The following is an 11,136-nucleotide window of genomic DNA, read 5'->3' as shown; positions in this document are numbered from 1 at the left end:
TTTATTTCTCCTGTAACTTGCAAGCTGGTGACTTCCTTAGGAGCACCACTGTGTTGTTCACAAAGTTCTTTGCTGTTGCAAAGCTGGGAGAAGTGTGAGGTTCAGCTGATGAAGTTTCTCTCTTTAGGGGTGTCTGCTCAGCCGTCCTCTTCCTGGATCTCGGAGCTTTGTCTCTCCCTGTTTGCGGTGCCCCGACAAGGACTTGTGCCGACACATCCTCGGGAAGCTGAAACCACCAAAGGGTTTAATGGGTTTGAGACAAAATTCACCCAACTCATTCTGCGGTGGTGTACGGGAAAGAGTCGGTAGGGGAAGCCGCAGGACAGCCTGCAGCAAAGCTCAGGACTTGCTCCCTCGCCTCTGCCTTCTGCACGTCTCCTCGTCGGCCGCCTGTAAGCGAGACGCTTCACCAGCTGGCTTGTTTGAATTCAGCAAAGTTATGGCATGGAAGTTATCTGGTAGGAGTCGTTGCTAAACAGATGTAGTTGAAGCTTTGTATCTTCCGTTCTCTCTACGAGTTATTCTAATCTTGCCCTGTTGGTTTAGCCCATCAGTTTTCATGTTCTCTTCATCTATTAGTAGCAGAAGAAAGGGCCCCTTGATTCCAGTATTTCTTGCTGTAGTTCAGAGGTAGAGTTGGCTTTCCCTCTGACCTTTTATACTTTTACTTTGTGTTAAGTGGAACCCAAAACTGAATAGGATACTTTGTGTAAAGCTTGAGCAGCCCTTAACTTTCGAATTATTATACTGCATGCACTACTGCTTTGCAACATTCACAGGACTGTGGTGGTGTCAGACAGTTCACTTGCATTTAGCTCCTCAGGGGCCAGGCCTTCCTTTGGGCTGATAGTCTTGGCCAAAGCTGCAATGTTCAGTCCTTGCTGTGAAAGGCAGGAGGTGCTAGCTGGGCAGTTTGCTTTATTTTGTGCCTTTCTGGGGGCGAATCAAAGGGAGTGGGGGGATTGTGGGTGGGCTGGTTCTGCCACGTGGGGCAGGGGGCTGCTGCAGCAGAGGACCAGGTGAGCGAGGGCTGGGGGCCCCCCCCCTAAAGTGCTGAAAATTCTCCGAGGGCACCACACTATCTTTAAAAGTGTAAGTACTGGGGTGAGGCGAGGCGGAGGCAAACCTCTGGTTTGCAGCTGGAGAGGGAGGGCTTGGAGTGACTGGTGCGTAAGAAAGCTTTGGAAACGACCCCTGTCTGCCCTCTCTGCTTCTAAAAGGCTTTTAGCATTGGAAACTAAAACCCACGTGGGGGCCCGGCTGCTGCCCACGCCCAGGGAGGTGCTCAGTGCTGCCACCCGGTGTGTAACGGCCGGCAGTGCAGCCGTGCCGCGGCGTGTGCCGCCCCGGGGGAGCTCAATGCTGCCCCCCTGTGTGTAACGGCCAGCAGTGCAGCCGTGCCGCGGCGTGTGCCGCCCCGGGGGAGCTAATTTCTGCAGCCTAACTGCGCTGAATGCTCGAAAATTCTTAGGGGAAGAGCGGAGAGCTTGACTCGAGCGTCGCTATGGATCCGGCGCCTGCGCCCTAGCCCGGCTCTGCTGGCGCCAGAGGGGCAGCGTCCCGGTGGTCGCTATGGATACGGCGCCTGCGTCCTAGCCCGGCTGTGCTCGCGACAGAGGGGCAGCGTCCCGGTGGTCGCTATGGATACGGCGCCTGCGCCCTAGCCCGGCTCGGCTGGCCCCCGGGGGGCAGCGTCCCGGTCGTCGCTATGGATACGGCGCCTGCGCCCTAGCCCGGCTCGGCTGGCCCCCGGGGGGCAGCGTCCCGGTCATCGCTATGGATACGGCGCCTGCGCCGCAGCGGGTCCGGTCCCGCGCACGCGCCCTCCTCGCGGGCTTCGCCCCGCTTTTCTGGCCGGGGGGGCGGGCGCCGCGCTGAGCAGCTTTGGAGCCGGAGCTGTCGCGGAGAGCCCTGATTCGGTGCCTGACGCCGTTCTGTGCCCCAGGGTGCCTGCGAACCGCCGTACTTTGGCGGGGCAAGGGGTCGTGACGCATTCGGGAAGCTTGCAGTGCGGTTTCCGGTGTCGCTGCCGGCCCGGGACTCCCAGGTGTGTTCCTTCCGGCGTCTGAAGGTGGTCTGGGGCCATCGGCAAGGCTTTTGGGGGTGACGGAGGAGGTCTGGGGGCACCTAAAAGGGTCTGGGTAAAGTTCTCGTGGGTCCATCTGAAAGGATCAAGGGTCGTGGAGAGGCAGCTGGGCACCTCCGACGGACCCTTTGGGAGGTCTCTGCAGGCTCCCGTGGGAGCTGGGGGTGTCTCGGGGTGGGTTTTGGTTTGGGTTTGTGCTGCAAACAGCGTTGATAATGACTTAGAGAAAGACACACAAGAGACTCAGTAAGTCTCTTGTATCGTGCTTCTATTCTGGCGCCTGACACAGGTAGGATCATTTCAAAAGAGCTGTGTGTCTTCAGAGAGGTTTGGGCAAACTTTTATACAAAAAGTTATCTGTCTATAATGACAGAGGTCCAGATGCTGCCTATCTATACAAAGCTTATCTATCTAAAAGAGCAGAAGTACACATATCATGCAGGTGTCCTTTATCGTATACAAAAGAGCATCTTGTCCAAGACTAACAGAAGTGAATCACTGACAAATCCTGTTATTCCTTCTCTATCCAAAGGCTGTCTGCCAGCCCCTCTCCCCCTCCCTGCGTTCCAGCATTTCAGCTAACAAGCGGAAAATTCTTATCAACTCTGTGGTTCTGTTAATGAGACTTTTCTGTTCATCAATTCCCCCCTTTCTCACAGCCAACAGTATATTCCTATACTATATTTTCTTAAGTCAAACTTTGGACCCAGGCTTTCTGAGCTATCTTTCCCATGCTGACACTTGTGGAAGTTACTCTCGGATGTAGTCACCCAGTCTGATGCCCCCCAAGTCCAATTCATTGAGGCTTCCCCAAATAAAGGGGTCCTCATTTGGCCTCGAGGAAGTTCAGTGCATATCCAACAGTTAGAGAGATTAGTTTGCAAAGCCAATTCTTGCCTAACGTGTAAGTACATATTGCCTTCCCATCCCTCAATTTCCTTGCTGTGCTGCAAAGATTTTGAGGGGAATTTCTAGGTATTAACTACAGCCAGGGCAATCCTTCAAGTGCCCTAGGAATGCAGTGAAAACCTTTTGGGAATTGTTCCTGCTCTGGTACTCCTCAAGCTATGAGGAGCTCTTCAGGGCAGCTCCAAGGTTAGGTTTGGATTCTCCTGGAGTCTCACACAGAACGAGTCTCACGATTCCAGTGGTCTAATTTCATAGCTGCATTTTCTTCTCTCTGCCTAGGTGACAGGACGACCTCACTAATGAAGAGAGATAGCCTGAGCTCTGCAGGAACCTTGAACCCAAGCAGCCAGTGCCTTCTGTGAGTACAAGCTGTCCTTGTTCAACGTGGAGGTAGTTGAGAGCTGAAGCCAGACCACACCGTAATTCCCTCAGCTTCCTCTTCTGCACATTAAACAGTCCCAGTTCCTTCAGCCACTCCTCCTAAGGCTTGTTATCCAGACCCCTCACCAGCTTTGTGGCCCTTCTCTGGACTCACTCTCTCACAAGGGGTGTCCTGGGGAACAGCACTTGTGCCCGGCCGGCCACCGGCTGGGTTTAACTCTGTTCCCCACCGCTCTTGGGGCCCAGCCATCCATCCTGTTCTGCTGTCCAGCAGTCCCTTTGAAAAAAAATCCATCTGAAAAAAGAAGTAGCAGAGAAGGAAAGCTGAAGCTGCAAAGATTGCAGTCCCCTCAGTTCTGGTTGTAGCCAGGTGGGGGTTGGTCTCTTCTCCCAGGCAAGCAGCACCAGAACAAGAGGACACAGTCTCAAGCTGTGCCAGGGGAGGTTTAGGCTGAATGTTAGGAAGTGGTTTACAGCTTGGCCAAAGACTCTTCTGATCCCTGTCTTCTGGTCGTGACCAGCAGCGTGCACGGGTGGCCAAGAAGGCCACTGGCAACCTGGCCAATATCAGGATCAGAGTGGCCAGCAGGAGCAGGGAGGTCATTCTGCCCCTGCACTTGGCACTGGTTAGGGCACACCTTGAGTCCCCTGTCCAGTTCTGGGCCCCTCCGTTTAAGCAAGACGTTGAGTTGCTGGAAGGTGTCCGGAGAAGGGCAACAAAGCTGGGGAGGGGTTTGGAGCACAGGCCTGTGAGGAGAGGCTGAGGGAGCTGGGGTTGCTTAGCCTGGAGAAGAGGAGGCTCAGGGGAGACCTTCTTGCTTTCTACGACTCCCTGAAGGGAGGTTGTAGCCAGGTGGGGGTTGGTCTCTTCTTCCAGGCAAGCAGCACCAGAACAAGAGGACACAGTCTCAAGCTGTGCCAGGGGAGGTTTAGGCTAGAGGTTAGGAAGAGGTTCTGCACAGAGAGAGTGATTGCCCATTGGAATGGGCTGCCCAGGGAGGTGGTGGAGTCACCATCTTTGGAGGTGTTCAGGAGGAGACTGGGTAGGGTGCTTGGTTGCATGGTTTAGTTGATTAGGTGGTGTTGGATGATAGGTTGGACACGATGATCTTGAAGGTCTCTTCCAACCTGGTCCGGTCCATTCCATTCCAATCAACTAAACCACGGCACTGAGTGCCTCATCCAGTCTCTTTCTAAACACTTCCAGTGATGGCGACTCCACCACCTCCCTGGGCAGCACATTCCAAAGGCCAATCTCTCTTTCAACCTGCTCTATTCTATTCTATGAAGACCTTCTTCCTAACATCCAGGTTTAATTGGTGAGAGCAACAGACTTGGTTGCTGCCACCCGCTGCTAAGGGGTCTGAGTGGCCCCCAAATGGGGTTTGGAGGCAGGTAGAGGTTTCTTTTGGCAGGTGAAGGGGTTTTGTGGGCATCTAGAAGGGGTGTGGAGCCCCCTGAAAGGGTCTGGGATAGTGTCAGGGGGTTCTGGGCTGGTCTACCAGCGGGTCTGGGGACATTAGAAGCGTCTGGGGGTGCCTAAAACGGAGCTGGGCGTATCAGATGGGGGCTTTGGGTGCCTCCAAAGGGGTTTTGTGGGCATCTAAGTTGGGGAATCTGGGGGGGTCCTGAAGGAGTTGGGGGGTTCTCCTCAAGCTATGAGCAGACACACAGACAGTTGTTAAGGGACTTTCTTTGATCATTCCAGGTCTGGTGTGCTGGGACTGGCAGGATCTTCCTGAGCTGTCCACGTACAGTTTCTGTCGACACTCTTCAGCTCGTACATCCGGTTTGCTGACAGAGGGTGTGGGGTTTGTGGGGCCCGGCAGCGAGAGTTTTCCAAAGAGGAGCTCTTCAGGGCAGCTCCAAGGTTAGGTTTGGATTCTCCTGGAGTCGCACACAGAACGAGTCTCACGATTCCAGTGGTCTAATTTCATAGCTGCATTTTCTTCTCTCTGCCTAGGTGACAGGACAACCTCACTAATGAAGAGAGATAGCCTGAGCTCTGCAGGAACCTTGAACCCAAGCAGCCAGTGCCTTCTGTGAGTACAAGCTGTCCTTGCTCAACGTGGAACCAGTTGAGAGCTGAAGCCAGACCACACCGTAATTCCCTCAGCTTCCTCTTCTGCACATTAAACAGTCCCAGTTCCTTCAGCCACTCCTCCTAAGGCTTGTTATCCAGACCCCTCACCAGCTTTGTGGCCCTTCTCTGGACTCACTCTCTCACAAGGGGTGTCCTGGGGAACAGCACTTGTGCTCGGCCGGCCACCGGCTGGGTTTAACTCTGTTCCCCACCGCTCTTGGGGCCCAGCCATCCATCCTGTTCTGCTGTCCAGCAGTCCCTTTGAAAAAAAATCCATCTGAAAAAAGAAGTAGCAGAGAAGGAAAGCTGAAGCTGCAAAGATTGCAATCCCCTCAGTTCTGGTTGTAGCCAGGTGGGGGTTGGTCTCTTCTCCCAGGCAAGCAGCACCAGAGCAAGAGGGCACAGTCTCAAGCTGTGCCAGGGGAGGTTTAGGCTGAATGTTAGGAAGAGGTTTACAGCTTGGCCAAAGACTCTTCTGATCCCTGTCTTCTGGTCGTGACCAGCAGCGTGCACGGGTGGCCAAGAAGGCCACTGGCAACCTGGCCAATATCAGGATCAGAGTGGCCAGCAGGAGCAGGGAGGTCATTCTGCCCCTGCACTTGGCACTGGTTAGGGCACACCTTGAGTCCCGTGTCCAGTTCTGGGCCCCTCCGTTTAAGCAAGACGTTGAGTTGCTGGAAGGTGTCCGGAGAAGGGCAACAAATCTGGGGAGGGGTTTGGAGCACAGGCCTGTGAGGAGAGGCTGAGGGAGCTGGGGTTGCTTAGCCTGGAGAAGAGGAGGCTCAGGGGAGACCTTCTTGCTTTCTACGACTCCCTGAAAGGAGGTTGTAGCCAGGTGGGGGTTGGTCTCTTCTTCCAGGCAAGCAGCACCAGAACAAGAGGACACAGTCTCAAGCTGTGCCAGGGGAGGTTTAGGCTAGAGGTTAGGAAGAGGTTCTGCACAGAGAGAGTGATTGCCCATTGGAATGGGCTGCCCAGGGAGGTGGTGGAGTCACCATCTTTGGAGGTGTTCAGGAGGAGACTGGATAGGGTGCTTGGTTGCATGGTTTAGTTGATTAGGTGGTGTTGGATGATAGGTTGGACACGATGATCTTGAAGGTCTCTTCCAACCTGGTCCGGTCCATTCCATTCCAATCAACTAAACCACGGCACTGAGTGCCTCATCCAGTCTCTTTCTAAACACTTCCAGTGATGGTGACTCCACCACCTCCCTGGGCAGCACATTCCAAAGGCCAATCTCTCTTTCAACCTGCTCTATTCTATTCTATGAAGACCTTCTTCCTAACATCCAGGTTTAATTGGTGAGAGCAACAGACTTGGTTGCTGCCACCCGCTGCTAAGGGGTCTGAGTGGCCCCCAAATGGGGTTTGGAGGCAGGTAGAGGTTTCTTTTGGCAGGTGAAGGGGTTTTGTGGGCATCTAGAAGGGGTGTGGAGCCCCCTGAAAGGGTCTGGGATAGTGTCAGGGGGTTCTGGGCTGGTCCACCAGCGGGTCTGGGGACATTAGAAGCGTCTGGGGGTACCTAAAATGGAGCTGGGCGTATCAGATGGGGGGTTTGGGTGCCTCCAAAGGGGTTTTGTGGGCATCTAAGTTGGGGAATCTGGGGGGGTCCTGAAGGAGTTGGGGGGTTCTCCTCAAGCTATGAGCAGACACACAGACAGTTGTTAACGGACTTTCTTTGATCATTCCAGGTCTGGTGTGCTGGGACTGGCAGGATCTTCCTGAGCTGTCCACGTACAGTTTCTGTCGACACTCTTCAGCTCGTACATCCGGTTTGCTGACAGAGGGTGTGGGGTTTGTGGGGCCCGGCAGCGAGACTTTTCCAAAGAGGAGCTCTTCAGGGCAGCTCCAAGGTTAGGTTTGGAGTCTCCTGGAGTCGCACACAGAACGAGTCTCACGATTCCAGTGGTCTAATTTCATAGCTGCATTTTCTTCTCTCTGCCTAGGTGACAGGACGACCTCACTAATGAAGAGAGATAGCCTGAGCTCTGCAGGAACCTTGAACCCAAGCAGCCAGTGCCTTCTGTGAGTACAAGCTGTCCTTGCTCAACGTGGAACTAGTTGAGAGCTGAAGCCAGACCACACCATAATTCCCTCAGCTTCCTCTTCTGCACATTAAACAGTCCCAGTTCCTTCAGCCACTCCTCCTAAGGCTTGTTATCCAGACCCCTCACCAGCTTTGTGGCCCTTCTCTGGACTCACTCTCTCACAAGGGGTGTCCTGGGGAACACTACTTGTGCCCGGCCGGCCACCGGCTGGGTTTAACTCTGTTCCCCACCGCTCTCGGGGCCCAGCCATCCATCCTGTTCCGCTGTCCAGCAGTCCCTTTGAAAAAAAATCCATCTGAAAAAAGAAGTAGCAGAGAAGGAAAGTTGAAGCTGCAAAGATTGCAGTCCCCTCAGTTCTTGTGGTACCCTCTGTGAGATCCTAAGCCACCTGAACTGAGCCGGTCAGGCAGCCAAGCTAGTGCAGCAGTGTCTTCTGGAGAGTTGATAGGAGCCAGTTCTGTGGGGTTTGTTGAAGTGAGTGGCCAGTCGTTCTACATGAACAATTGTCTTAGTGCTAGCAAGTAGGAGGCTCTGAAGTGTGGTACTTTGAGAGCTCCATTCATACTTGCCCTTCAGGAGGAGCCAGCTCTTTCATTGAAGGATCTTCCTGAGGTGTCCAAGTACAATTTCCGTTGACACTTTTCAGCTCTTACATCCAGGTTGCTGACAGAGGATGTTGGGTTTGTGGGCCCTGGCAGCGACAGTTTTCCAAAGAGGAGCTCTAAGGCCAGCTGCAAGGTTAGGTTTGGATTCTCCTGGGGTGCCTGTGCTTGAAAGCCCCCCAGAGGCCGTGCAGAGTGGTGCTCGCAGTAGCTCTGTGCAAGTCTGCCATGGGCTCAGGAGGCCAGTATCTAGAGAGAGGGAAGGACAGAGACACTTCTAAGACAGTTTTAAAGAAATAATTATGAGAAGAGGCAAATTAATTCTGGGGACTCATGTGATATGTCTGTTTAAGAGAAAAAAAAATGAAGGAGGTTTCTGACCATAACCAGGCTGACAAAGCACAGTAATGTGGTTTCCTATGGGATTCAACTCCTCCTGCATTGCACAGGACACTTCAACAGCTGTCCTGACAAGCTATAAGTAATGAACTTAATCCACCCTGTGCGAGCAATGGGGCAAAAGATTACAAAATCCATGTATGCAGTTGAGACGTGTTACGTTGGGACGCCCAGGATACAGCTCATCAAGCTCTCCTAGTTTTTAGACGCAAGATGGAAGAAGGAAGGGGGAAGACAGAGCAGAAGGTCTATTTAAATATGAAACTCCTAGGCTGAAAGAAAAGAAAAACATTTTAAAGAGCACTCAGTGAGACTCTGTCACCAGCATAGCTAATCACAGAATCACTGAGTGTTAGGGGTTGGAAGGGACCCCAAAATAGCATCCGGTCCAACCCCTGTGCCAGTGCAGGATCACCTGGGGCAGGTTTTGAATGTCTCCAGAGACTCCACTAACTCTCTGGGCAGCCTGCTCCAGGGCTCTGGCACACACAGTGAAAAGGTTTTCCCTTCTGTTCCTGTGGAACTTCCTCCTTTTATTCGTCGGACACAGCGAAGCCGCTGGGTCGTGTTGCTGCGGCAAGGTGACCCACCCTGTAGTTGAGGGCCTGGGTCTCTGCCTTCATGGCAGCCTGTTCCCTTGGCACCCTGTCAGCTTAACAGCCTTGTACTCGGGGCCTGTGTGACGAGTTGTGGAGCCCTCCATCCCCCTTCTGTCCCCAGCAGCAGCCCAAGGTCCCTGTAAGCAGGGCTGGGGAGGCTGCTTTAGGCAGCTAACAGGAACCAACCTTGCCTGGCCCTTAGGGGGCTGAGGTCAGTCCCTGGGCTCCTGAAGAGGTGGTGTTGCGCTGCTGCCATGAGGGCCGGCCCGTAGGTGGGGCACGGGCCAGAGCCTGTGGCTCTCTGTGGGGCTTTTTGGGAGTGCTGCTGAGGCCTCACTCTGTCCTGTTGGCATCCTTTGTCAGGGTAGCCAGATCCTAGGCCTGATGTCTATCGTTAGCTCAATCGCGGAATTTCCTCGTCTGCTGTTCCTGTCCGTAAATTTTTGCCAGTGCTTCTGTAATAAAAAGGTTTTTATTTCTCCTGTAACTTGTAAGCTGGTGACCTCCTTAGGAGCACCACTGTGTTGTTCACAAAGTTCTTTGCTGTTGCAAAGCTGGGAGAAGTGTGAGGTTCAGCTGATGAAGTTTCTCTCTTTAGGGGTGTCTGCTCAGCCGTCCTCTTCCTGGATCTCGGAGCTTTGTCTCTCCCTGTTTGCGGTGCCCCGACAAGGACTTGTGCCGACACATCCTCGGGAAGCGGAAACCACCAAAGGGTTTAATGGGTTTGAGACAAAATTCACCCAACTCCTTCTGCGGTGGTGTACGGGAAAGAGTCGGTAGGGGAAGCCGCAGGACAGCCTGCAGCAAAGCTCAGGACTTGTTCCCTCGCCTCTGCCTTCTGCACGTCTCCTCGTCGGCCGCCTGTAAGCGAGACGCTTCACCAGCTGGCTTGTTTGAATTCAGCAAAGTTATGGCATGGAAGTTATCTGGTAGGAGTCGTTGCTAAACACATGTAGTTGAAGCTTTGTATCTTCCGTTCTCTCTACTAGTTATTCTAATCTTGCCCTGTTGGTTTAGCCCATCAGTTTTCATGTTCTCTTCATCTATTAGTAGCAGAAGAAAGGGCCCCTTGATTCCAGTATTTCTTGCTGTAGTTCAGAGGTAGAGTTGGCTTTCCCTCTGACCTTTTATACTTTTACTTTGTGTTAAGTGGAACCCAAAACTGAATAGGATACTTTGTGTAAAGCTTGAGCAGCCCTTAACTTTCGAATTATTATACTGCATGCACTACTGCTTTGCAACATTCACAGGACTGTGGTGGTGTCAGACAGTTCACTTGCATTTAGCTCCTCAGGGGCCAGGCCTTCCTTTGGGCTGATAGTCTTGGCCAAAGCTGCAATGTTCAGTCCTTGCTGTGAAAGGCAGGAGGTGCTGGCTGGGCAGTTTGCTTTATTTTGTGCCTTTTTGGGGGTGAATCAAAGGGAGTGGGGGGATTGTGGGTGGGCTGGTTCTGCCACGTGGGGCAGGGGGCTGCTGCAGCAGAGGAGCAGGTGAGCGAGGGCTGGGGTCCCCCCCTAAAGTGCTGAAAATTCTCCGAGGGCACCACAATATCTTTAAAAGTGTAAGTACTGGGGTGAGGTGAGGCGGAGGCAAACCTCTGGTTTGCAGCTGGAGAGGGAGAGCTTGGATTGACTGGTGCGTATGAAAGCTTTGGAAACGACCCCTGTCTGCCCTCTCTGCTTCTAAAAGGCTTTTAGCATTGGAAACTAAAACCCACGTGGGGGCCCGGCTGCTGCCCACGCCCAGGGAGGTGCTCAGTGCTGCCACCCGGTGTGTAACGGCTGGCAGTGCAGCCGTGCCGCGGCGTGTGCCGCCCCGGGGGAGCTCAATGCTGCCACCCGGTGTGTAACGGCCGGCAGTGCAGCCGTACCGCGGCGTGTGCCGCCCCGGGGGAGCTCAATGCTGCCACCCTGTGCGTAATGGCCGGCAGTGGAGCCGTGCAGCGGCGTGTGCCGCCCCGGGGGAGCTCAATGCTGCCACCCTGTGCGTAATGGCCGGCAGTGCAGCCGTGCCGCGGCGTGTGCCGCCCC

The 11,136-nt window shown here is 53.8% G+C and overlaps 2 long non-coding RNA genes across 2 annotated transcripts; both read left to right on the top strand.

The window, feature by feature from the left end:
* Nucleotides 1–1,829: 1,829 nt before the first annotated feature.
* LOC137451453 (uncharacterized) lies at nt 1,830–5,242 on the top strand. Its single transcript, XR_010989834.1, has 3 exons — nt 1,830–2,047; nt 3,275–3,353; nt 5,085–5,242. It is a non-coding gene; the product is annotated as an uncharacterized lncRNA (long non-coding RNA).
* Nucleotides 5,243–5,319: 77 nt separating this feature from the next.
* LOC137451452 (uncharacterized) lies at nt 5,320–10,865 on the top strand. The gene is made up of 4 exons (XR_010989833.1): nt 5,320–5,418; nt 7,150–7,311; nt 7,405–7,483; nt 9,705–10,865. It is a non-coding gene; the product is annotated as an uncharacterized lncRNA (long non-coding RNA).
* The last annotated feature ends 271 nt before the right edge of the window (nt 10,866–11,136 follow it).

This window comes from Melanerpes formicivorus, unplaced genomic scaffold (assembly GCF_026170545.1).
Source record: "Melanerpes formicivorus ecotype bairdi unplaced genomic scaffold, bMelFor1.0.p_v2 SCAF_45, whole genome shotgun sequence".
Taxonomy (NCBI): Eukaryota; Metazoa; Chordata; class Aves; order Piciformes; family Picidae; genus Melanerpes; species Melanerpes formicivorus.
The sequence above is the reverse complement of the archived record's forward strand: the minus strand, read 5'-3'. Positions and strand labels throughout refer to the sequence as shown.